Below are 27,947 nucleotides of genomic sequence, written 5' to 3'. Positions count from 1 at the left end.
GAAAGTGAAAGAATCTGAAATTGTTGCATCTACAGACCCCGTAAATAACAAAAATACAAATCCTGCTTTGTGGAATAATTTTTCTTCTAATGATGTAAATGATTGGATCAAAAGAGGGCCAAGTGATTGTCAACATCACAATGGACCATTTGAAAATCTGTGTTGAAAATTTCTGGATGGTAAACAAATAAGTTTCCATAGCCAGAATATATTTCTAGGGTGCAAAGCTAATGGTGAAAATTATAAGAGGGGGTGGGTACTGTATTCTCCATCAGTCAGCTCTGTATATTGTTTTGTTTGCAAACTATTCAGTCCTAAATCATTTAATTCTCAATTTGTTATGGATTTAGCAATTGATGTTAACATGAAAACAGTTCAATTCACAGAGATTATATGTTGTCATATTTAAACTGAAGACATGGTTTTGGCTTAACTCACGAACTAGAAACACAAATTAATGAAGAACATCAGTATTGGAAAGCCATTTTGCAATGCCTTATTATTGTCATTATAGCAATCACTGAACTAGGACTATCTTTTTGAGAAAGAAATGGGGTACTTGGGTCCCCATAAATGGAAATTTGGAGGGTTTACTTGAATTTTTTGCTCAGTTTGATTCATTTTTAGCAGGTCACATCTCAAAATATGGTAGCTCAGGGGGCAACCCATCATATATGTCTAAAACAACATGTGAAGAATTAATAAACTTAAGTGATAAAGTTCAATCAACTATTATCAGCGAAACAAGTATAGCTTGATATTTCAGTTTGTCTGTAGATTCCACTCCTGATCTTTCTCATACAGATCAGTTAAGTATCGTTTGAAGATACAAATCTCTAACAGATGGAAAACCCGTCAAGTAATTTATCACATTTACTAGCTTAAAAAGTCATACGGTGAAAAAAAAAAAATTTTTTTTTTTTTTACGGTGAGGAAACTGCAAATCAACCACTTCACTATTTATGTAAAAAATTGCAAAATTGATTTTTCTAAGTGCAGTGGCGAGTCTTAGGATGATGCTGCCAATATGTCAGGGCGTTCTAAAGGCATGCAATAGAAAATTTTAGCATGTAATGAATATGCCATTTTCATACCATGTGCTGCACATTCACTTAATCTTGTAGGGCACAGCAAGTAGATTTTTGTCTGGAAGAACTGATTTTTTTCTCTTTTCTGTGCTGTTCAGTTACTCTACACATTTTTTGCCAGCTCTATTCAAAGATAGGCAGTTCTTAAAACATGTTTAGGCTATGATAGAGTATTAAAATGTCTTTCTAATACATGCTGGGAAGCACGTGCTGTAGCAATGAGTGCAATCTTGGAATCATACACTTGGATTCTACCTGCCTTAGAAAATATTGTTGAAGACCAGACACAAAAAGGAGATAGCAAAAGAGAAGCTGAAAATATTGTCAATAAAATGCAAACACTAAAGTATGTGTTTATGTTGGTTATGTGGAATAATATATTGCAGCATTTTCATCAGATGAATCCAGCTCTCCAAGATTCAGAAGTAAATTTAAAGACATGTGTAGATCTCTACCAGTCATTAACAGGGTAAGTCACATAAATTAAGAGAAAATTTAGAAAATTTTGAAAACGCAACAAAACAACTACCAAATACTGATTATCAAGCAGTTCATATTTGCAGAAGCATTAGAAACAAGTAAATGACAGAAGTGCTCCAGGAGTATTGAGTGTTGCTGTTGTTGTTAGGTGCTGTGCAGTCGGTTCTGACTCATAGCAACCCTATGTACCACAGAACAAAAAACTGCCCCGTCTTGTGCCATTCTTATAATGGTTGTTATGCTTGAGCCCACTGTTGCAGCCACAGTGTCAATCCATCTCGTTGACAGTCTTCCTCTTTTCCGCTGATCCTGTACTTAACCAAGCATGATGTCCTTCTACAGGGACTGATCTCTCCTGACAACATGTCCAAAGCATGTAAGATGCAGTCTCACCATCCTTGCTTCTAAGGAGCATTCTGATTGTACTTCTTTCAAGGCAGATTTATTTGTTCTTTTGGCAGTCCATGGTATATTTAATATTCTTCGCCAGCACCACAATTCAAAGGCGTCAACTCTTCTTTGATCTTCCTTACTCATCGTCCAGGTTTCACATCCATATGCTGCTGTTGAAAATACCATGGCTTGGGTCAGGCACACCTTAGTCTTCAGGGTGACGTCTTTGCTTCTCAACACTTCAAAGAGGTCCTTTGCAGCAGATTTGCCCAATGTAATGCATCTTTTGATTTCTTGACTGCTGCTTGCATGGGTGTTGATTGTGGATCCAAGTAAAATGAAATCCTTGACAACTTCAGTCTTTTCTCTGTTTATCATGATGTGGCTTATTGGTCTAGTTGTGAGAATTTTTGTTTTTTTATGTTGAGGTGTAATGCATACAGAAGGCTGTGATCTTTGATCTTCATTAGTAAATGCTTCAAGTCCTCTTCACTTTCAGCAAGCAAGGTTGTTGTCATCTGCATAACGCAGGTTGTTAATGAGTCTTCCTCCAAAAACCCTCATTGGACAACAATGGTTCAAGAAAGACTCGATTCATTACCCTTATTATGTATGGAAGTAGATATTTTTCAGCAACTTAATTGTGATGAAATCATTGAAAAAATCTGTAAGAGCAAAGAATAGAAAGAAATGGTTTTAATTATAACATGTTAGAGATGAAAGACCTATCTAAAAATAAAACAGTAATTTGTGGTAATATTTGTTTTATGATCATTAAATTTTCCTTTATGACATCTTTTCATTTGCTCATTTATAATTATAGCATTTATTACGAAACAAGCTGCAAAACTGAAGCTTGAGATGTTTAAAGCAGAATTGGTGAAAGTCAATTTTTTGTTGTGGGTGATCAACAGAATTTTACACTGATTGTTGAAACAACGAAATTCCCTGACTCATTTGCCTTGTTGTAGAATATGTAGACTATTCTTTTTGTAGAAAATGTGATATATATATAGTAAAAATCTTAGTACCCTACATCCACTAGAAATTTTATAATCCAATTCATCTCATTTCACTAAAATGGCATACGCCACTTATGCATTCAATCACTACTCTAGTTGCATTTAAAAAGAAGTTACATCATGGATAGCTAGGACACAAATACACACACACACACATATATATGTACGTATGTAATTCACATACACTGTTCAAACGCATGAGTAAGCAGAGGAGGGGGCACCACAAATTAAAAGTGTTAGGGCCCTCATATGCCTTAATCCTTCCCTGAGTAGGTGCCAGGTAGTAAGGACTCAATAATATGTATAAGGAACAGAAGGAGCCCCAGTGGCTCAATAGCTGAGCGCTCAGCTGTTAATTGAAAGGTTGGTAGTTCAAACCACCCAGAGGCTCCAGGGAGAAAGACTTAGTGATCTGCTGTAATGGATTGAATTTTGCCCCCTCCCCCCGCAAATATGTGTTGTAAATCCTAACCTCTATGCCTGTGGTTATAATCCCATTTGGGAAATGGGTTACCTTTTTTATGTTAATGAGGCATGATTAGTGTAGGGTATATCTTGAATCCTTTTGAGATACAAAAGAAATTAAACAAACAAGCAGGCAGGGGAGACATGGGGTAAAATAGATGCCAAAACACATGGATAGCTCCAAGGAACCAGGAAGCAGAAGCTGAAGAGACAAGGACCTTCCTCCAGAGCTGACAGAGGGAGAAAACCTTCTCCTGGAGCCAGCGCTTGGAATTCAGATTTCTGACCTCCTAGACTGTGAGAAAATAAATTTCTGCTTGTTAAAGCCACCCACTTGTGGTATTTCTGTTAGAGCAGCACTAGATAACTAAGACATGCTCCCATAAAGATTACAGCCTAGGAAACCCTATGGGGCAGCTCTGCTCTGTCACATGGGTTGCTATGAGTCACTTGCGACTCGATGGCCCATTACAAAGGAAACATAAAAGAACAGGATGAAAGTTTGACATAAATTCTCCTTATCCAAGAACAAAACTATATATTATATTCAGATAAACACTGAACTGAAATAAACCCTGGCTCTTTCTCTTGTTCTTTGTTTCCCATGACTATACTGTAGGTAAGGATCCCTGGTGGTGCAGTGGTTAAAGCACCCGGCTGCCAACTAAAAGGTTGGTGGTTCAAACCCACAAGCTGTTCCGTGGGAGAAAGATGTGGCAGCCTGCTCCCATAAAGATTACAACCCTGGAAACCACGGGGCAGGTCTACCTTGTCCTATAGGGTCACTATGTGTTGGAAGCCACTTGATGGAAGTGGGTTTGGTTTTGGTTTTTATAAGTATGTCCCCTGTGATCTGTAGAGTCATTCATTGTCCAGAGAACAAGGAGGCAAAATTCCTCCCTAAAATAAGGTTGAATCAAAATAAGGTTGAATCTGAATGTGGCTGGTCCTTTGCAGTCTTGTCTTGTTCACATGTATGTGGGAAGTTGTCAGTACTGTTGCCATGGCATCGTGCAGTGTTTCCATAGCACAGCCTCCCACATCCTGGGCAAGCCAACCTGGACAGTTTGCCCTGCATGATCCCCGTCGGGCTGGAGTGATCAAGGACCCTTTGGGATTGATATTCTGATTTTTGTGTGTGAAAGCTTAGCTCTGGCTAAAACCAGGCACGTACATAAGCATAGGCCCAAGATCTAAAAGAGATGGAGTTGCTGAGAAGGTTAAGAAGGTTGAATGCCCCTTTCTTTTTTGTTCAGCTTTTGTAAGTGTGCAGAGTGTTCCGTTTTGGCTGCAGGAATTCTACCCTGTGAGATACAGGTGGCTATAAACCACGGAATGAGAATGAGCGGAACAGGTGAGGAGAAGGCAGTGAGCAAAGTCTATTGAATCTATACAGGCAATGGCTAACTTTTGAATTAAAGATTTTGGGAAGTAATCTAAAAATGCCCTTATTTTGTTTCCGAGCCCTGGAGGTGCAGTGGGTAAGAGCTCAGCTGCTAACCAAAAGGTCAGCATTTTGAATTCACCAGCCACTCCTTGAAAACTCTATGGGGAAATTCTACTCTGTCCCATAGGGTTGCTTTGAGTTAGAATTGACTTGACACCAACAGGTTTGGGTACTTTGCTCCACCACCCGTCTTTCAGTTATTTATACTCTGATGTCTTGCATGTTGCTGTAATTCTGGAAGCTATGCCACCAGTATTTCAAATAATAGCAGGCGTACCCATGGTGGACCGGTTTCAACAGAGTAGGAAGAGAGGTCTGGTGATCTACTTTCAAATATTAGCCAACACGTCTGGGGCCTTAAATGCTAACAAGTGGCCATCTAAGATGCATCAATTGGTCTCAACCCACCTGGATCAAAGGAGAATGAAGAACACCAAGGTCACACGATAACTATGAGCCCGAGACAGAAAAGGCCACATGAACTAGAGACTTACATCATCCTGAGACCAGAAGAGCTAGATGGTGCCCGGCCACAACTGATGACTGCCCTGACAGGGAACACAACAGAGAACTCCTGAGGGAGCAGGAGATCAGTGGGATGCAGACCCCAAATTCTCATAAAAAGACCAGACTTAATGGTCTGACTGAGACTAGAAGAATCCTGGTGGTCATGGTCCCCAAACCTTCTGTTGGCCTAGGACAGGAATCATTCCTGAAGACAACTCATCAGACATGGAAGGGACTGGACAATGGGTTGGAGAGAGATGCTGATGAAGAGTGAGCTACTTATATCTGGTGGACACTTGAGACTGTATTGGCATTTCCTGTCTGGAGGGGAGATGGGAGGGGAGAGAGGGTTAGAAACTGGCAAAACGGTCACGAAAGGAGAGACTGGAAGAAGGGAGTGGGCTGACTCATTAGGGGGAAAGTAAATGGGAGTGTGGAGTAAGGTGTATATGTGACAGACTGACTTGATTTGTAAAATTTCAGTTAAAAAAAATTTTTTTTTTAAAGCACAATAAAAATTATTTTTAAAAAAATTAGCCAACAAAAAATATTATGGATCACAAAAGAACATTGTGTGGCTCACTTGCTTTAGACACGTCATCGGGAGGGGTCAATCGCAAGAGGAGGACCTCATGTTTGGTGAAGTACAGTCCTAATAAGGGCAAGGGAAAGCCTTGGTGGGATGGATTGGCCCACTAGCCACAATGGTGGACTTGAACATAATGGTGATTGTAAGGAGGTTGCCGGATTAGACAACATTTTGTTCTGTTGTACCTCATTCACCCTGAGTCAACTCGTTGCCAGCTAACAACAAAAATAACAACTATTCTGCTTTTTCTGTAAAGGAACAAAAAGGAATTCAGAAAATAATTTGAACTAGAGTTTAAGGGGAGCTTTTTCTTTCTTGGCAGTGGAAAACCACCTATCGTCTCGGGATTGTGTATGTCACTGAGAAGAGACTTCTTCCTGTCATAACCCACAGTGTGGTAAGCGTGACTTGGAATCCTCTGGTAGTCCTGTAACTCATTTTAATCAGCAATTATATTGAAGTACCAAGTATCCAGAGAGCAAAGTTCACTACTGCACTTTACTCAGACCCAGAATAAATATCAGGGTGCTGCTGCATTTCCAAAAAGCTTCTAGTGCTGCTGTAATGGGCACGCGACTCCTTCTCAGTGTGCAGGGCGTGACCTCTTCCTCAAGGTGACCCCATCTTACTGTTCCTCCCTTACTCATTCCTTCCCTGGTTGACTCCATCACTGGTACCAGTTACTAAAACAGGGAGAATATCTGAATTTTTTTTTTCAAACTTTCCCAGGCACTAATGTATTAAAACACTGTGGCACAGTTGTTAAGTGCTCCGGCTGCTAACCAAAATGTCAGCGGTTGGAATCTCCCAGGCGTGCCTTGGAAACTCTATGGGGCAGTTCTACTCTGTCCTATAGGGTCACTATGAGTTGGAATCAACTCAAAGGCAACAGGTTTGGGTTTTTTTGGGGTCCTAAAATAAATAAATAAATATATTTTTTAATATATTAAATAATTATATATTTGCTTTTCTTATCTTCCCTATCGAAGGGTAAGTGCCTTGAGTGCAGAGATAATTCTTACCCATGATTGGGCAAGATACCTAACATGATTATGTGTTTATATAGTAAATACATGGTAAATAGCTGCTAAATAGTATAAATCAAATATCTTAGTGTTTGCAGTAGTAGATGCATGCGAAGAAGTGACGGTCACTAGACAATGATATCATTTTGCCTTAACCCACCAGGAAGTTCTTTGGTGACAATGAAGATGCCCCTCCCCCCCACAATTCCCTTCTCTCCTAATGTAATACATGGGACAATAACTTTGTAAATCTGTAACCACTATTTACTTTTTTTTTTTAATAATTCTTATTGTGCTTTAAGTGAAAGTTTACAAATCAAGTCAGTCTGTCACATATAAGCTTATACACACCTTACTCCACACTCCCACTTACTCTCCCCCTAATGAGTCAGCCCACTCCCTTCTTCCAGTCTCTCCTTTCGTGACCGTTTTGCCAGTTTCTAACCCTCTCTCCCCTCCCATCTCCCCTCCAGACAGGAGATGCCAACACAGTCTCAAGTGTCCACCAGATATAAGTAGCTCACTCTTCATCAGCATCTCTCTCCAACCCATTGTCCAGTCCCTTTCATGTCTGATGAGTTGTCTTTGGGAATGGTTCCTGTCCTGGGCCAACAGAAGGTTTGGGGACCATGATCACCAGGATTCCTCTAGTCTCAGTCAGACCATTAAGTCTGGTCTTTTTATGAGAATTTGGGGTCTGCATCCCACTGATCTCCTGCTCCCTCAGGAGTTCTCTGTTGTGCTTCCTGTCAGGGCCATCATCGGTTGTGGCCGGGCACCATCTAGCTCTTCTGGTCTCAGGATGATGTAAGTCTCTGGTTCATGTGGCCCTTTTTGTCTCTTGGGCTCCTAGTTATCGTGTGACCTTGGTGTTCTTCATTCTCCTTTGATCCAGGTGGGTTGAGACCAATTGATGCATCTTAGATGGCCACTTGTTAGCATTTAAGACCCCAGAGGCCACATTTCAAAGTGGGATGCAGAATGTTTTCATAATAGAATTATTTTGGCAATTGACTTAGAAGTCCCCTTAAGCCATAGTCTCCAAACCCCTGCCCTTGCTCCGCTGACCTTTGAAGCATTCAGTTTATCCCGGAAACTTCCTTGCTTTTGGTCCAGTCCAGTTGAGCTGACCTTCTGTGTATTGAGTATTGTCCTTCCCTTCATTTAAAGTACTTCTTATCTACTAACTAATCAGTAAATAACCCTCTCCCACCCTCCCCCCCCGTAACCACAAAAGTATGTGTTCTTCTCAGTTTATACTATTTCTCAAGATCTTATAATAGCAGCCTTATACAATATTTGTCCTTTTGCCTCTGACTAATTTCACTCAGCATAATGCCTTCCAGGTTCCTCCATGTTATGAAATGTTTCACAGATTTGTTACTGTTCTTTATCGATGTGTAGTATTCCATTGTGTGAATATACCACAATTCATTTAGCCATTCATCCGTTGATGGACACCTTGGTTGCTTCCAGCTTTTTGCTATTGTAAACAGAGCTGCAATAAACATGGGAGTGCATATATCTGTTCATGTGAAGGCTCTTATTTCTCTAGGGTATATTCCCAGGAGTGGAATTTCTGAGTTGTATGGTATTTCTATTTCTAACTGTTTAAGATAACGCCAGATAGATTTCCAAAGTGGTTGTACCATTTTACATTCCCACTAGCACTGTATAAGAGTTCCAATCTCTCCGCAGCCTCTCCAACATTTATTCTTTTGTGTTTTTTGGATTAATGCCAGCCATGTTGGAGTGAGATGGAATCTCATCGTAGTTTTAATTTGCATTTCTCTAATGGCTAATGATCGAGAGCATTTTCTCATGTATCTGTTAGATGCCTAAATATCTTCTTTAGTGAAGTGTGTGTTCATATCCTTCGCCCACTTCTTGATTGGGTTGTTTGTCTTTTTGTGGCTGAGTTTTGACAGAATCATGTAGATTTTAGAGATCAGGTGCTGGTCAGAGATGTCATAGCTGAAAATTCTTTCCCAGTCTGTAGGTGGTCTTTTTACTCTTTTGGTGAAGTCTTTAGATGAGCAGAGGTGTTTGATTTGTAGGAGCTCTCAGTTATCTGGTGTAACCACTGTTTACTTTTAATGTTAGCAGATTTGGTTAGTAGTTTGATTATGGGCACATGTTTGCTCTGACGAGATCCTTTACATAAGGGACCTGACAAAGTGCCTGGTGAATGGTGGGAGTTCAGCGAATGATAGTCCCTTTCCTTTCCCTGCTAAAAAGAACCTAAAGCCAGTTGCTGTCTAGTTGACCCCAACTCATGGCACCCACACGTGTGTCAGAGGAGAGCTGTGCTCCGTAGGGTTTTCAATGGCTGATTTTTTCAGAAGTGGGTCACCAGGTCTTTGTTCTGAACCCCCTCTGGGTAGACTTGAACCTCCAGATTCGCAGGTAGCAGCTGAACAAGTTAAACATTTACACCATTCACAGACTCCAGTAAGAACCCAGCCTAGGAATCAGCACTAGCGGAAATTAGAGCCCGAAGCCTCGGTTGTTGGCTCTGACTCAGACATCTTGCTTAGGTGATCATCAGGAAGTCAGAGCCCCGGGATGCTGCAAATGGTTGACACACTCGGCTGCTAACCAAAAAGTTGAAGGTTCGAGCCCAACCAGAGGCACCTTGTAAGAAAGGCCTGGTGATCTACTTCTGAAATTTCATCCACTGAAAACCCCGTGGAGCACAGTTGTACTCCGTGGCCATGAGTTGGAGTCAGCTCTACGGTGACGGGTTTCGCCTGTTAAGAGGGAGCAATGGCTCTTTTTGCATAGGGATAAGATATTAGATTTAAAGCGTTTTATGATCCCCAGAAGAAAAGAGTGCTGTAAAACTCCAGATCGTTTCTATACTTTAATTGACAAAATAAATGTGTGTCTTGTACAGGGATTCACACTTAGCAGATACCCAGTAAAATGCTTAAATAAATGAGCAAACAAACCTCCCAGTGATGTGTCAGTGTTTTGACTGCCTGACTCCTTTGAGCATGTCCCCAGCTTTGGGAGAGTTCTCCCACTCTGTGAGTACTGCCTTCCACTGTGGAAGCTTTAGAGGGGGTTGCTTCTTGGGGCTAAGTTTCAGCAAGTTGAATAAGAAAGACCTGTGCTTCTGCCCACCACCCCCCCGCCCCCGGCCCCATTTTTCTTTTTCCCTGGGGCATGCTCCTAAGAAGAGCTTGTTGGGAAGACAATTTTTTTTTCCTAATCTTTTTTTTTTAATTTTTGTTTTACTGTACTTTAGATGAAGGTTAACAGAACAAACTAGCTACTCATTAAACAGTTAGTGCACATATTGTTTTACGATATTGGTTAACAACCCCACCACATGTCAACACTCCCCCTTCTCGGCCTTGGGTTCCCTATTACCAGCTTTCCTGTCTCCTCCTGCCTTTAGTCCTTGCCCCTGGACTGGTGTGTCCTTTTAGTCTTGTTTTGTTTTGTGGACCTGTCTAATCTTTGAATGAAGGGTGAACCTCAGGAGTGATTTCATTACTGAGTTAAAAGGATAGCCGGGGGCCACACTCTTGGGGTTTCTCCAGTCAGGCCAGTAAGCCAGGTCTCTTTTTGTGAGTTAGAATTTTGTTCTACATTATTCTGTAGCTTTGTTTGGTACCCTCTATTGTGATCCCTGTCAGAGCTTTTTATTGTGATCCATGTCAGAGCAGTCAGGGAAGACAAATTCTTAAGAGACATTTTAGCCCTGGTCTTTTCTTGGTGTTTTTAGTTCAAGTTCTGCAGTCCTGAGTTTCAGAGAGAAATAGAAGTAGGAGGTAGAGCTGATAGAGAGGGAACGGTTTAGACATTTACTGCTCAGAGTGTGGTCCAAGGGCAGCAGCATGGACTTCTCGGGGAGCTTATTGGAAACGCAGAATCTCAGGTTCTCCCTTACTCTCCCTGCTCCACCACCGCCCCCCCATGAGAATCTGCATTTTAACAAGTTCTCTAGGTGATTTGTAAGCACTTTAAAGTCTGAGAAAGTTTGGTTTAAAGGCCAAGCAGCAGCCTTCAGAACTGAAAAAGGAAGTGTGTATCTGATCAAGTCAAAGGCAGCTACTTGGTTTCAACCACTGAAGATAGAAAATTCCAGAAGAATCCCATTGTAGAAGGTACTGGGTTCCTTTAGTTGATAATCTTTGGCACTTTAATAGTGTGATTGGGCCCTACCGAGGGAAGGTAGATGTGGAAGGAAGGCAGTGGTGGGCAGGAGAAAGAGGAAAGAGAGCAAGAGATCTAATTATTTTCTTATTATTTTTAAAGTAACATGTATTCGTTATAAAATGTTTAAGCACTACATTAGAGTATAGAGTAAAAAATGGATATTATAATTGGCTACCTCCAAGATTATATTAGCCATATAAAATGGTAGTATGCTGACTAAGAGCACGGACTCTGGAAATAATCTGCCCAGATTTGAATCCCAGCTCCAGTGTTTACCAGTTGTGTGATCTTGGGCAAATATTTAACTTCTCTGTGCTTCAGTTGCCTTAGCTGTAAAAGATAATAACAGGGCTGTTGTGAAGATTCACTACTGGTATATGTAAAGCATTTCAAACCATGCCCACACATAACTTTCATATGTTGGCTGTCATTCTAATATTTAATGATTTTTCACATGTAAAAATTTGATCCATCTGGGATTTCAGTTTAAGGAATAGGTAAGACATGTTTTTTTACCCCTAATGGCCAGTCAGTTATCCCAACATTATTTATTAACTAATCTCTCTTTCTACACTTAATAGACACACTTATTTTTGTTCCTTCGGTCTGGCTGTTTATTCCTGTGACTCAACTATATCTTCTAATGTTTAGTAGGTCAATTCGGAAGACAGAGATATTGAATAGTCCCATTATTTCCAATAGAAAGATTTTGAGAAAAAATATGTGACATCGAGATGCTAAAAGTGCCAAATCAGTGACTATTACCGGCCATTGTAAATATTTGCATAGTTCTCTGAAGGTTTGTGTCTCCGAGGTACCCGGAAGCCTCAGTTCTTACTCCAAGGCCACAGACACTGAAATTCTTTCTGCTCTGATACCTCAGATTAATGATTTAACATCTTGGCTGCCATTTTCCTTTTGGTAATTAAGGGAGGTTTATAAAACTTAGTGGGTTGCTGTTAATGATTAATAAACTCCATCAATGGATCAAATTGAAGATTGCAGAAGTGCAAAACGAAGCCTTATTCCTTGGCTTATACCAATGTTAATTTTTTTTTTTTTTTCAAGATGGTTGGTGGAACTAGAGAGAGAGCACCAACGCCAGGTTCTATTTCAGTTGAGTAAAGAAAATCAGATTAAAATAATAAATGACAATTCAGGAACTGAGAGGTTTCCTGGGGGAGCTAATGACCACCCACTGGGTCTTAGCATGAGACCCCCCTCTGTGGGATAAATAGGGATGCATTTCATAGCAGCTAAGCGTCAGGAAATATGCTTTTAATTATCACTTAAGATGTAACCTGTCAGAGGTATTAGTATCACTTGTGGTTAATGAGAATTGATTTTCAGATTGCATTACCCAGAAAGCCGAGGATAATGGAAACCCCTGGTTCTTTCCTGAGACCTTTAGTCACCGCGTGTCTCTCTGTCCATGCTCGCCCACATCAGCAGCCGCCAGATATCTGATCTGCCCACATGTGGCCCAGCAGAGCCCTGCTTAGCCTTGAAATGATTTCTGATGAATGAGACTCCACCGAGCTGAGCTAGCTCATGAGTTTCACTGCAAAGTGAGGGAGCCCCAGAGAATAACAGTTAGGGGTTGAATTTTCCCCTGTGGCCCACTGACTGGCCTAGTCAGTGCAAGGATAAAAAGAACAACCAAACCAGTTGCTGTCGAGTTGGCTCCAACTCATGGGGACCTCACGTGTATCAGAGTAGAACTGTGCTCCTTAGAGTTTTCAATGGCTGCTATTTTGGAGGTAGGTCACCAGGCCTTTCTTCCAAGGTACCTGTGGGTGGACTCGAACCTCCAACCTTTCAGTTAGCAGCCTAGCGCTTTGACTGTTTGCACCACCCAGGGACTCCATTGCAAGGATAGAGTGTAGAAACAATGTATTGATGGGGGAAGTGTGGTTTGAGCAAAGTCCACCTCTGCCGAGGCCCTCCGCTGGTGTCCTAACTGTTTCTGAAATGGTCGAGGGAGTCCTGGGAGGCAGGCCAGCTGTGGCTGTGCTGTGAGGCAGCATAAGGAAGGAAAACATGTCTGGTTATGCAAGTGCCTCAAACGCAAGTCATTTATATGCCGCCTTCACAGTTTTTTGCAGTAAACTTGTCCTGCCTTTCCAATGATTCCTTAATATTTTCCTTTAAAATGAGTTTAACTGAGTTAGGTGTATAAATTTATTTTATAAAGAAAACCTAAATTACTAATGGAAACAGATTAGTCTTACTGGTTTGAAAATAAAGTGTTTTTCAGTTATAGTTGGGTACAGTTGCCTGCTGATGGTTTTTGAGCCTGGGCCCTATGATTTTTTTTTGTTGTTGTTAAAAAGGGGATTAAAAAACACACACACACACACACACAGTTGCATCGTGTCTGTTATGACTCATTGTGTGAGTAGAACTGTGCTACATAGGGTTTTCAATGGATGATTTTTCAGAAGGAGACTGCCAGGCCTTTCTTCTGAGGTACCTCTGGGGGAATGTACATCACCAACCTTTTGGTTAGCAGCAGAGAGCGTTAACCATCTGCACCAACCAGGGACTCAAAATAGAGATCAGAGAGGCGTTAAAGGCTTATTAATATTATCTGGGAACTTCTCTTTTCCCTTGTCAGAATCAGAATGATAGAGAATTGGGCAGGCTTAAAAGTTTGCGAACGGCCATCTAAGGCACAGCTATTGGTCTCTTCCCATCTGGAACAAAGGAGAGTGAAAGAAACCACACACTCAAGGAACCAATTAGCCCAAAAGACTAATGGCCCACACGAAACACAGCCTCCTCTAGCCTGAGACCAAAACTAGATGCTGCCTGTCTACCACTACTGACCGCTGTGACCAGGGACACAATAGAAAGTCTCTGCTAGAATGGGAGAAAAATATAGAACTAAACTCATAAACTCATATTCATAGAAAATATCAGACTTGCTGGACTGATAGAGACTGAATGAACCCCTGAGACTTATCGCCCTAAGACATCTTTTTAACCTGGAACTGAAGCTGCTTGCCCTGGAGGTCACCTTTCAGCCAAATAATATATTGGCCTATAAAATAAACAATAAACTCATAAGAAATGTGCTCCTTAGAACAATCAACTATACAAAACAACATGGGCAACATTTGCCCAAAACCAAAGATGAGAAGGCAGGGAAACTGGAAGGATGGAAACGGAAAAGCCAGGGTGGAAATGGGGAGAGTGCTGACGCATTGTGGGGACAGCAACCCATGTCATGGGACAATTTGTGTGTGAATTGTTGAATGGGAAACTAATTTGTTGTGTGAACTTTCACCTAAAGCAGAATAAAATGTTTGAAAAAGAGAGAGAATGGGACAGGAAATAACTTCATCACTGTGAGATTTCATGTTATTTATTTCTGTGTTTTTATCCAATCTAAAAGAAAAATTTGGGGGGGAACATGATACAATCCACACACAGTTATGTGGGAACCATGTTGGACAATTATGTAGAGGGAAGTGGAGGAAGATGGGGGGAAAAAAAGACAGAAGCAAGAGCCAGCAGGCCCCACCGAGCACAGTATTGCTTCTCTCCATTATGCAGGAAACATAGCTCTTAAGAGAAAATATATCGGCATTAAAATCAGCCCCACCTCATTCTTTTGTCCTCTTACACTGTGTTCTTTCTTCCACTTGGTGTGGGTTAATTGCCTTCCAAGTATCAGATGGAAACCCTGGTGATGTAGTGGTTAAGAGCTACCCCTGCGAATCCAAAAAACACAAAATAATAAATGTTGGAGAGGTTGTGGAGAGACCAGAACACTTATACACTGCTGGTGGTAATAGTAAAATGGTACAACCACTTTGGAAATCGATTTAGCGCTTCCTTAAAAAGCTAGAAATAGAACTACCATACGATCCAGCAATCCCACTCCTTGGAGTATATGCTAGAGAAATAAGAGCCTTTACATGAACAGATATATGCACACCCATGTTTATTGCAGCACTGTTTACAATAGCAAAATGATGGAACCAAGCAAGGTGCCCATCAACAGATGAATGGATAAGTAAATTATGGTATATTCACACAGTGGAATACCACACATTGATAAAGAACAATGATGAATCCATGAAACATTTCATAACATGGAGGAATCTGGAAGGCATTATGCTGAATGAAATTAGTCAGTTGTAAAAGGACAAATATTGTATAAGACCACTGTTATAAGAACTTGAGAAATAGTTTAAACAGAGAAGAAAATATTCTTTGATGGTTATGAGGGGGGAGGGAGGGAGGGAGGGAGGGAGGGAGGCTTTCCCTAATTAGATACTATTTCAGATGAAGGGAAAGACAGCACACAATATAGGAGAGGTCAGCACAACTGGACTAAACCAAAAGCAAAAAAGTCTCCTGAATAAACTGAACGTTTCGAAGGCCAGCATAGCAGGCGCGGGGGTTTGGGGACCATGGTTTCAGGGGACGTCTAAGTCAATTGGCATAATAAAATCTATTAAGGTAACATTCTTCATCCCACTTTGGAGAGTGGTGTCTGGGGTCTTAAACGCTAGCAAGCGGCCATCTAAGATGCATCAGTTGGTCTCAACCCACCTGGACCAAAGGAAAATGAAGAACAGACCTTCTGTTAGCCCAAGACAGGAACCATTCCAAAACCAACTCTTCAGACAGGGATTGGACTGGACTATGGGATAGAACATGATACTGGTGAAGAGTGAGCTTCTTGGATCAAGTAGACACATAAGACTATGCTGGCATCTCTTGTCTGGCGGGGAGATGGGAGGGCGCCTCAAGGGAGTCAGAAGCTGGCCGAATGGACACAAAAAGAGAGAATGGAGTGAAGGAGTGTGCTGTCTCATTAGGGGGAGAGTAATAAAAGATTACAGCCTTGAAAATCCTATGGGGCAGTTCTACTCTATCCTATAGGGTCGCTATGAGTTGGAATCAACTTGATAGCAATGGTTTTTTTGTTTGTTTGTTTTGGAATAATGGAAGCAGATTGCCAGGTCTTTCTTCCGCAGAGCTCCTGGACGGGTTCGAATTGCCAGCCTTTAGGATAGCATTCTAATGCTTAACTGTTGTGCTGCCACTTATATATAAGGAGTTGATGAGTTTCTTCAGCACAAATGGTTAGTTCACTGGAAAGCATGGGGAAAATTTATGTTTATATAACTAAAGTATTTCTTTCTTTAGCCACTTGAATTCTGGATTTTGCTCCCACCACTCTATTAAAGTGATTCTCTGGATAATAGTAAATGAAACTTTCAATGTCAAAAAAAAAAAAAGAGCTATGGCTGCTAACCAAAAGGTCAGCAGTTGAATCCACCAGGAGCTCCTTGGAAGCTCTATGGGACAATTCTACTCTGTCCTACAGAGTCACTATGAGCCGGAATTGACTGGATGACAATGGCTTTTTTTTCTTTTTCTTTCAGTGTATCAGACACCGTGCGATACACTGGAGCCATAAAGACAAAGACTCACTGTCCTCAAGGAGCTTTTCTGGTTCGATAGAAAACAAAACACCATCGCATTGTGCTATGAGCGTTAAGGCAGGCAGTGCTCAGAGAGCTGTAGGATTTAATAGGGATTCGTCTGAATCAGACAGAGGAAAAGGCAGTAGGGAAGGCTTCTTGGAGAAAATGGTTACTGGGGAGTCACCATATAAAAACCAAAACCAAACCCAGCGCCGTCGAGTTGATTCCGACTCAGAGCGACCCTAAGGTAATGGAATATTCCAATTCTAGGGGAAATGGAAGTTAATTCCAATCACTGGTACATCTCAGAAATTGACACACAGTGTCATAGCTGTTTAGGCCCCCTGACTTTCTAGACAAATAACCAGTTGTCTTGGAGTTGACTCTGACTCATGGCGACCCCAGGTGTGTCCGAGTGGAACTGTGCTCCACAGGGTTTTCAGTGGCTGATTTTTGGGAAGTAGATCACCAGGCCTTTCTTCCAAGGCACCTCTGGGTGGACTTGAATCTCTAACCTTTTTGTTAGCAGTGAGTACATTAACTGTTTGCACTACCCAGGGATTCTGGACAAATGAACAAATATTCCCTGCTATTCACTACATTTTGCTGGCTGTAAAAGGAGAATATCCGTGCTCAACACCAGGTGGCACTGGTAATTAAAGTTCCAAAGCTCTGAAGTAACGATGTCTCAATTATAAGTGGAGATTTGAACTCCCCCAACAGGTTTATTGAAAAACCTGATACGATTTCCTTGGGTTGCCGCAATGTAGGTGTTCGTGGACCCCATTGGGCTCATTCTGCCTTCCCAGTGCACCCTGTGTTTGCTGATCTGGTGTGTGAGAAGATAGCTGCCAGCCTTGTTCTGCTCATCGCCGGCTGGACCCTGGTAAGGACATGGGTGACATTCCTGGCAGCACAGTGGTTTCATGTTCAAGGATGTGGTGCGGTTTGGAGCCAGGAGAAGGATTGGCTCTGGCCAGCTCTTGGTTGCTTATACTGATTCAGCCTACCACTCACATTTGAACCGTTCTCTGCTACTCCAGGGAAATAGACACCTGTCCACTTTACTCGTCTTTGAAGCAGTTTTGGCCAAACACGTATTATGGCAGAAAATGAAACCTCAGCTGAGCTCCCTTGGGGATGGGAGAATTTTGCCGATTTCTAGACCTACCTGTGTGCTCCCATTGCCACGGATAATGAAGAGTTGCTTCTACTTGGTTTGCATTCACTGTCCCCAAAGCACCGCTCCTCCCTTTGCTCTGCATAATTTTGAGCTATGTCCTTAATATTCATGTTCCTTCGTAGTTGCCGACAGTAACTCTGACTCTCAGCTCCCCAGTAAGAGGATTCGCACACTGTGGATGACTGAGATGCTAAGATTTATTCTACTCCATCGTCCTGTGGTGATTGTTACTCCCCACCCCCGCTCCCTCCCCCCACAGCTTCAGGGCTTTTGTTGGACTACATCCTGGACCCTCAGCTGCAGCTGATTCTAGTGGTGTTTACTGTGCCTTTTTCCTTATACACCTAAGTGCATCTAAAAGAGTTTCTGGGACAAACTGGAGTCGGGCAGCCAGATACGTTAGTCAGGACAGGAAACTGGCCTTGGAGCCCCCCTCAGCTCAGGATGGGGTGGGGGCAAACAGAATTGTGCGTGGTCCTTGGCAACGGAAGTCCTCTCAAGGACTTGGAATTCCTCAAGGAGCCCTTAGTGCAATAAAATAATACAGTGAAACCTGTGAGAGCCAGAACTCAACGGGACTGCCTTGTTTTTCCAGGTCTTATAAGTTTTCCACCTTTGACAGGGTGCAGCCTTACCACTTTTCTATCGCTCTTTTTAGTGGAAAATATTTCACAGGTTTCCACCTTACGCAGGTTCTGGCTTTCACAGGTTTTACTGTATATCCCTCAAGTTGAGAGAGAAGAACGACTGAATGTGTCTACAGGGCAGGCTGATCTCATGAGGTATACACCTCAGATGTTCCATACAGGAGTTTTCTCTCTGGGGCATAAATTTATCCTTGTTTTCCATGGACAGTCTGGAGCCTTTGGAGACTTGAACACTGTTCTGATATTTCCTGTCTTTGAGACTCAGCCTCCAAATAAAGGAGGAACAAAGGGAAGTTCAGACTGTAGGAAGGCTGGTGGCTGCTGAACTCACTGTTGTCTTGGTTTAGTCAGAGAACAGGAAATGGAAAATAACGTGTCCTTCGTTTGACCTAGAGGAAACCCTGGTGGCGTAGTAGTTAAGAGCTACGGCTGCTAACCAAAAGGTCAGGAGTTCAAATCCGCTAGGTGCTCCTTGGAAACCCTATGGAGCACATCTACTCTGTCTTATAGGGTCGCTATGAGTCGGAATCCACACAATGGCAAAGTGTTTGGTTTTTGGTTTCAACCTCGAATTCATTATACAGAATAGAATGATCGCCACCCCCCCACCCCAGCTACTTAGAATATTAAATTTTGCATCTTATTCTTACTCTGGTGAAAGGAGACCATTACTATGGTCTGAGAGGTAAGAAAAAAATGTGGGAAGTAGTACTTATGATTAAAATTCCTTGGGGATAGAGGAGGTGACCGTGGATACGCTGTGGAGCCAAAGGGTCGCTGCAATTTGAATAAGCCCCCAAATTTGGTGTGTTTTTTAATACATAAAATCTCAGCGCAGTGGTGGAGTTCTCACCTTCCATGCAGGAGGCCCAGGTTTGATTCCCAGCCAATGCACCTCAGGTGCAGCCCCCACCTGTCTGTCAGTGGAGGCTTGAATGTTGCTATGACACTGGGCAGGTTTCAGTGAAGCTTGCAGACTAAGAGACACTAGGAAAGGTCTGGCAATCTACTTCCAAAAATCAGCCAATGAAATCCTTGTGGATCAGAACAGTCTGTTGTGGTCATGGGGATAGTTTAGGAACGGGCAACATTTCTTTACATTGTGCATGAGGTCACCATAAGTGGGGCTGACTCAACAGCAGCTAAAAACAACCATATATATGTATATATTCATATATATCCAGGAGCCCTGGTGGTACAGTGGCTAAGAGCTTGGCTGCTAACCGAAAGGTTGGAGTTCGAATCCACCAGCTGCTCCTTGGAAGCCCTATGGGACAGTTCTACTCTGTCCTACGGGGTCTCTAAGAGTCAGAATCGACTAGATGGCAATGGGTACATATATAAATATGTGTGTGTGTATATATATATATATATGTTATATGTATTCATTGTATCATTGTGGAAACTTTGGATATGTGTTCATGCAGAACTTTTGGATACCACGAGGCTCTAAGTGTGTGTAGAACTGTCCAAGCTGCATTCCTGGCTCCAAATGAGAAGCCAATACACTGTGATGCTCATTCTCCATGAAAAGGAAGTTCATTTCTTGGCCAAGACAGTCATAAGAACTTGGATGCCAGTTTTGGATTGCTGAAGAATGTACTTTCCTCCCTCTTAACTTATGAGGTCAGCTCTTAATACTAATAACCAGTTTATAGTTAGGCTCTTAAAATATTTATTGCCACGCTAGCAGTCTCCTTCCAGAATTGAAACCAAGTGGAGCCTGCAGCATGAGCCTCCCTAAAGGTTTTGTAGCTTTGGTGGACAAGACAGGCATCCAAGCTTCCTAATTCCCAGCTGAATGCTTTCTTTCTACGGTTGGCTGCCTAAAATGCTGATGATTCAACTATTCCATGAATTACACCATGATGCACAATGCTTAAGCATTCGACTGCTAACCAAAAGGTTGGTGGTTTAAACCCACCAGTGGCTCTGCAGGAGAAAAGACCTGGCAATCCACTCCCATAAAGATTACAGCCTAGAAAACCATATGGGGCAGCTCTACTCTGTCACATTGGGTTCACTGTGAGTCAAAAATTGACTCCATAGCACCCAGCACCAGCAATAGTAGGTATGTAGAGACTGAGTTATAACCCTATAGCAAATGTTAACCAGTAAGTCTTGGCCCTACATATGGGAAATAAGCAGGGCTTTCATGGAGACATTGAAGCTGCAGCTGTAAGAACAAAACAAAGACAAGAGTTCAGTGATCTTCATGTATACACAGGAAGGGTGAGGGCAGGTGGCCCCGCAGTAGGCACAGGTAGCAGGAGCCAAGCACGTTTACTCACACCCTGCCTCCTATCCATTCCACTCTTCTCAATTAGAGTGAGCGTCACGCTGGCTTGGTTTCTTCCTTGCTGGTTACTAGACAAAGGATCAGCTCAGTCCTATCACTGAATCTTGGTTTCTCCTGCTGGCAGCAGTACATTTTGAACAATGCATGAGGGTAAAGTATCCTCCATAGAAGTCAACGAAGGAGTGAAGCATTCATTCCTGCCCTCGCAAGAGACACATTCTAACTCTCTCCGGCATGTGGTCTAGGCAATCACACACTTTTCACTTCCAGCAGAGCGAAAAGATAGAAATATGATGAGGTTTACCTCACATACCCATGATTCATACCCTCCCCTGTTTCCCGAGTTTGATAGCACTAGGCAGGCTCATAGTGTCAGAAGCCAAGTCAAGAAAAACCATCCGGGAGTGAGCAGATTGATCAGTCCTTAGCCTCCGTTGTCTTATTTAGAAAGGTAAGTCAATAACCCTAGTTACCGAGAGGGATTTGTAATGATTCAAGGAGTATTTTGTATACATGTTTACTTTGTAGAGAAATCCAGTTGATTGAACATTTATTAACTAAGTAGCTGTCTTTTTGAAAACTTAGTATGAGCCAGATATGGCACCAGACTCCTTCCATGAATTAGCTCGCAACAGCTGGGAGGCAATCATTAAGATCTCCGTTTTACACGTGAGGAATCTGCTGCTGTAGAGAGGTTACGTGACTTTCCCAAGGTCACACACTTAGTGATCACCCAGGTGGGGCTGGGGACGGGTCTTTATTGCTCGTTGCATGGTCTTTTCGATATGCCATGTTGTCTTTCTCGAGGGTCAGATAGACATTCACGGGTGAGGGACAGGATCCTGCTCCCTTTGTGACAGGCAGAAAATAGGTCTGATGGGGCTCAGTTTTTTTCTGACTTTGGCTGAATGTCCTGGATCTCACTTCTGAGACTACTTTTTGTGCCATTTACTGACTGGGCTTAATCGAACAGTCAGAAGAAGTGTTTTATTTCTTACAGATTATCTCCTGGACTACATCTCACATATATATATATATATACACACACACACACACACCATAATTTTATGTATATATAATTTTGGTAACTACTTTTGTAACACACCGTTTGCCTTTGCAACATTCTTCACATGTACAGTTCAGCGACTGTAACCTTCCTGTTGTCATTGTTGTTAGTTGCTGTCGAGTCAGTCCCAACTCACGGCAACCCCATGTGTGCAGAGTAGAACTGCTTCATAGGTTTTTCAAGGCTGTGACCTTGCAGAAGCAGACTGCCAGGCCTTACTTCCTCTGGGTGAGTTTGAACCGTCAGCTTTTCAGTTAGTAGTAGCACTTGACAATTCACGCCACCGAGGGACTCCTATTACAATTCAGTGACATTACTTATGCTTACCTTGTTCAACTATTTGGAATAGGTTTCTTTTGAAAGCAACATTTTCTCAAAAAGGATGTGAAGACAATAAAAAGTCCGAATTAAAAAGAAATTGAGTGGTCCTCTAGGATACAACCATCGGTTTCCTCTGGTCCGGAACAAAAGAGAAAGGAAACCAAAGACTCAGAGAAGAAAGTAGGCTATAGGACTGATAGTCTACATGAACTGCAGCCTCATCTACCCCAAGACCAGAAGAACTAGATGGTACCCAGCTACAACTACCAACCATTCTGATCAGGGCCGCAATAGATGGATCCTGATAGAATGGGAGAAAAATGTGGAACAAAACTTTTAAAAAGTCTGGACTTACTGGACCAGTTGAGACTAGAGGACTCCCTGAAACTGTCACTCTGAGATACTCTATAAGCTTGAAAATGAGATTATCCCTTGAGATCACCTTTTAGCTAAATAACAGATTGGCTCATAAAATAAACATCACCTATGAGTAATGTGCTCCTTTAAAAAATCATCTTATGAGACCAAAAGTTCAAAAACTAAAGAAAAGATGAGAAGGCAAGGGGGCAGGAAAACTAGGGTACTGGAAATGGCACAACCAGAATAGAATGAAGAGAATGATGACACATTGTGAAAAACGTAGCCAATGTCGCTGAATAAAATTGTATAGAAATTGTTAAATGGGTATCTAATTTTCTGTGTTAACTTTTACCTTGTTGTTGTTGTTGCCTTTAGGTGCCGTCGAGTCGGTTACGACTCATAGCGACCCTATGCACAACAGAATGAACCACTGCCCGGTCCTGCGCCATCCTTACAATCGTTATTATGCTTGAGCTCATTGTTGTAGCCACTGTGTCAATCCACCTTGTTGAGGGTCTTCCTCTTTTCTGCTGACCCTGTACTTTGCCAAGCATGATGTCCTTCTCCAGGGACTCATCCCTCCTGACAACATGTCCAAAGTATGTAAGATCCAGCCTCTCCATCCTTGCCTCTAAGGAGCATTCTGGCCGCACTTCTTCCAAGACAGATTTGTTCATTCTTTTGGCAGTCCATGGTATATTCAATATTCTTCGCCAACACCACAATTCAAAGGGGTCAACTCTTCTTCGGTCTTCCTTATTCATTGTCCAGCTTTCACATGCATATGATGCGATTGAAAATACCATGGCTTGGGTCAGGCGCACCTTAGTCTTCAGGGTGACATCTTTGCTCTTCAACACTTTGAAGAGGTCCTTTGCTTTTACCTTGAACACAATGAAATATTATTTGAAAAAAAGAAATGGATTCTTTGCGGTCTGCTGTATATCCCAAGTGTGTGTGTTGGTTTTTTGGTTTTTTTTTTTTTTTTAAACAATGAGTACGTATTATTTTGCAATCAGATAAAAAAAAAATGTGCTTTTTTTGTAATTGAAAATGGAGGGCTGTCGGCCCAGCTGCCAATGGGAGTACATCACTGCATTTCATAGAGTGTTCTCTCTCTCTTCACCTGATCCTGTCTCTCCCTGCAGCTTTCCCAGTGAGGGAGGTTAATGTGATGTCTTCCAAACAAGGAACAAAACACAATTATCTCTTTCTTGTCAGCTACTCACATGTGAGAGCAAGGTCCTTTTCAGCAGGTGATAGTTTAAATTCTAAATTAGAAAGCTGCATATTTTTTTATTTTTTACAAATATTTGTGCTATGATTTTAAAAGCAGTTTTGGAACTTGTGAGATTCACCTCACAGACTGCTGTCAACCCAGTGCTTTCTTATCTTTCTTTAAAAAAAAAAATGATGCTGGTAAAGGTATTGAAATCTTTACTCTGAACAATGGCCTGTTTTTATTATTTTTGAATTATGATAAATGCTAATTTTTTTTTTCTTCAAGGTTTAATTTCTGGCCATGAGAGGAATCTACAATAGTGGTGTGGGTGTGGAGATGTTAAAGGGGGTCTTGGGGGGACAGTGTCTTACTCATGACCACACAGCAGCATGTGACTTAACTCAGAATCTTAGCCTTCACCTGAGTGTATCCATCCAGTCATACCCTTCAGATTGGATGAGAAGAGTGGAAAATTTTTACAAAGTATGCAACAGGGCTTATGGGCAAGCATTTGGGTAATGTGTGAAAAAAGGGAGCAATTGGAAGGGAAAACAAAGGAAAGGAAAAGAGGGAAAGGTTACCCTGTTCCATCTACAGAGAAGATAGATATTTCCTTTTAGAACTTAAAAAATATTTTGCTTCTATAGCACACTTATGCATCTTCTCTCTGCCCTCTGCCTCTCCAGAAATTGTTTGTCTTTCACACACCCCCCTTCTGAAGGATCAAGACCCCTACTTTGAACAGAACAAGGGGATACTGAGTGGTTTAAAATCAGGTAAGTTGTGTATCAGGGTTGTATCCTTTCACTATACTTATTCAGTCTGTATGCTGAGCATATAATCCAAGAAGCTGGACTATATGAAAAAGAATGTGGCATCAGGATTGGAGGAAGACTCATTAACAAACTGCAATACGCAGATGACACAACCTTGCTTGCTAAAAGTGAAGAGGACTTGAAGCACTTACTGATGAAGATCAAAGACTACAGCCTTCAATGTGGATTACACCTCAAGATAAAGAAAACAAAAATTCTCACAACTGAACCAACAAGTGACATCATGATAAATGGAGAAAAGATTGAAGCTGTCAAGGGTTTCATTTTACTTGGATCCCCAATCAACACCCACGGAAGCAGCAGTCAAGAAATCAAATGATGTATTACATTGGGCAAATCTGCTGCTAAAGACCTCTTTAAAGTGTTACAAAGCAAAGATGCCACTTTGAGGACTAAAGTGCACCTGACCCAAGCCATGGTATTTTCAATCACCTCATATGCAGTGAAAGCTGGACAATGAATCAGGAAGATGGAAGAAGAATTGTTGCATTTGGATTATGGTGTTGGCGAAGAATACTGAATATTCCATGGACTGCCAGAAGAATGAACAGATCTGTCTTGGAGGATGTCTTAGTTATCTAGTGCTGCTATAACGAATATCATAAGTGGATGGCTTTAACAAACAGAAATTTATTCTCTCACAGTCTAGGAGGCTAGAAATCCAAATTCAGGGGGCCAGTTTCAGGGGAAGGCTTTCTCTCTCTCTCTCTCACTGTCGGCTCTGGGGGAAGGTCCTTGTCATCAGTCTTCCCCTAGTCTAGGAGCCTCTTAGCACAGGGATCCCAAGTCCAAAGGACACACTTCACACCCTGCTTTTCTTGCTCGGTGGTAGGAGGTCCCCCTCCTCTCTGCTCACTTCTCTCTTCTTTCTCAAAAGATACTGACTCAAGGTAAAACCTAATCCTGTGGGTTGAGTCCACCTTATTAACATAACTGGTTCTAATCCTGCCTCATTAACATCACAGAGGTTAGGATCAGATCACAAAATGGTGGACAACTACATAATACTGAGAGTCATGGCCTAGCCAAGTTGACACACATTTTTAGGGGACACAACTCAATCCATAACATGAGGTACAGCCAGAATGCTGCTTAGAAGTAAGGATTTTGAGACTTCATCTCACCTATTTTGGACATGTTACCAGGAGAGACCAGTCCCTGGAGAAGGACATCAATCTTGGTAAAGTAGAGGGTCAGTGAAAAAGAAGAAGATCCTCAAGCAAATGGATTGATACAGTCGCTGCAACAACCGGCTCAAACATAGCAACGACTGTGAAGGTGGTACAGGACTGGGCAGTATTTCATTCTGTTGTACGTAGGATCGCTATAAACTGGAACCAACTCCGTGGCACCTAACAACAAGGGTCTACTTTTGGAGACATTGGAGGTTCAGTGGTAGACTTCTCACCTTCCGTATGGAAGACCAAGGTTTGATTTCCAACCAATGCACCTCATGTGCAGCCACCACCCATCTGTCAGTGGAGGCTTGCCCATTGCTATGATGCTGAACATGTCTCCTGGAGCCTCCAGACTAGGACAAACAAGGAAGAATGGCCTGGTGATCTACTTCTGAAAATCAGATATTGAAAATCCTGATCACAACGGCCTGATCTCAACCAATAACGGGGATGGTGGAGGACTGGGCAGCATTTCCTTTGGTAGTTCACAGGGTTACAATGAGTCAGACCGATTCCACCACAGCTGAGAACAACAGGGCCCCCTTTCACTCACAGACAGCCCAGGGCAGATGGTCACCATCTTTCTGCCAAGCTAAGCCATGAGTCACAAACATCTTAATAGCTACAAAGTTCCAGGTCCTCCCCTTCTCTGAACCCAGGCTGCGCCAATGACCCAGAGGATCCAGACGGTCTGGCACCATCTGCCTGGGATTTCTCAGGCTAGGGAAACAGCCTGTGCTCACAGGGCTGTCCTGGCCCTGAACTTGAGTGTCAGGCCCTCACTGCTCAGCACTTCCTGTCCTGCCCGGCCACTGAGCAGCAGTGTCACTACAGGGGTGAGGGGGGTGCAGATCGTATCCCCTGGCACTGTCAGAAGGAATGACACCAAAATGACCTCAGGGTCCAAAGTTGTGGGCAGGTGGAGCTGTCAAGGGAGGGACAACTGAGGCAGTGGTGTCACTGGGGTTGGAGTTACCCGTCACTCAATGCAGTAAATCATCACACCCGGGTCAACCACCAGTAAGGGTGAGAGTGGCGGGGCTGCAGTGCTTGCCATTGGGTGGAGAGGAGGGTTTTGGCCTTGCCCTGTAGGAGAGGGAAGGAGCTTCCAGGAGTAATGTGAGGTGGGCTGGGACTGGCCAGGCCACGCAACCCTGCGTCCTGAGCAGGGGGATCAGGTGGGGCCGGCGGCTCTTTGCATGGTGGGGGGAGGGAGTCTGCCTGCTGGCCGCCCACCCCAGGCAGGGGTGACACCATGAGTTACCTCACTGAGTGACACCAGCCCCACTGAAGCCACTGCCCCTGAGGATTTTTCTTCTCAGATTGGAGAGTAAAGGACTTGAGGATTTTGAGATTAAACACACAAGCTCGAATGCCACCAAGGGAGGCCATGCCAACCTCCAGGCCTAGAAAATGAAATGTGGAGTGTTTGTCAGATAAGGTGCTGGCTTGTATTCTCCCCAGGGGAAGAGTTTTCTCACCGGCTTAACTGGGAGGATTTTGCAGCCCTCACTATCCCAGCACATGCCTCCATCTCCAGGCTGGGGTTGCCAACGGATTCCGACCCGGGGCAACCCCAGGTGTGTCAGAGTAGGTCTGTGCTTCCTAGGGTTTTCGGTGACTGATTTTTCTGAAGTAGGTCACCAGGCCTTTTTTCTGAGGCACTTCTGGGGGACTTTGAGCCCCCAACCTTTCGGTTGCTGGAGTGCAATAACCTTTTGCATCGCCCTGGGGCAGTTTAGTCAGCATCACCCTTGGGACTTTGGCCCTTCCCTGGCTCCCTCTTCCTTTCACCTCTGCTTGGGTGCAAGCCTAAGGGTCCTCCTTTTGTAGAAGGATCCCCTCTAGGCTGTGTGCTTTCCCCTGCAGATCCCATTCTGTCACCAAAGCCAGAGCAGAATGAAATGACCTTGGGGTCCTGAGCAAATTCGGCGGCGTCTTTCCTGTCCCTCTGGAAATGCTGAAAGCCCCCTGCCCTGGCGTCTTACCAGCCAGACCTCCGGCCTGCATCGCCTCTCATCTCACTCCATGCCTCCCAGCGTGCCCTTCCCTCTCCATCAGGCGCTAAAGTTTCCCGGGCCTGGCAGGGATTAGGCCAGCACACGGAGAGTGCCTCCAGGTTTATCCGAGTTCATCAGGACTGTCTAACAGCAGGCGCCGGGACTCACCAGCGCCAGTATCTCAGCGACTTGAATTTCAACCTGTTTT

General features: G+C 42.9%; 2 long non-coding RNA genes across 5 annotated transcripts in view; one reads left to right on the top strand and one right to left on the bottom strand.

The window, feature by feature from the left end:
* LOC126074997 (uncharacterized) lies at positions 1-27,916 on the bottom strand. Of its 2 annotated transcripts, XR_007517098.1 has the most exons (4): positions 27,728-27,916; positions 15,747-15,958; positions 14,791-14,899; positions 1-2,626 (listed from the first exon to the last, which is right to left on the bottom strand). It is a non-coding gene; the product is annotated as an uncharacterized LOC126074997 (long non-coding RNA). The 2 variants fall into 2 exon arrangements; XR_007517097.1 differs by lacking the exon at positions 15,747-15,958.
* The window catches only part of LOC126074996 (uncharacterized), a 62,357-nt gene continuing 51,142 nt past the window's right edge, over positions 16,733-27,947 (top strand). For 2 of the 3 annotated variants that reach the window (XR_007517094.1, XR_007517095.1), the window contains exons 1-2: positions 16,733-16,874; positions 17,398-17,513. This is a non-coding gene — a long non-coding RNA (uncharacterized LOC126074996). Of the gene's footprint in view, positions 16,875-17,397; positions 17,514-19,884; positions 23,432-27,947 lie in introns of those variants that run through there. The other variant, XR_007517096.1, reaches the window with a different exon arrangement.

The sequence above is a fragment of the Elephas maximus genome, chromosome 4 (genome assembly GCF_024166365.1).
Source record: "Elephas maximus indicus isolate mEleMax1 chromosome 4, mEleMax1 primary haplotype, whole genome shotgun sequence".
In the NCBI taxonomy this organism is placed as follows: Eukaryota; Metazoa; Chordata; class Mammalia; order Proboscidea; family Elephantidae; genus Elephas; species Elephas maximus.
This window is presented reverse-complemented; position numbering and strand designations above follow the sequence as displayed.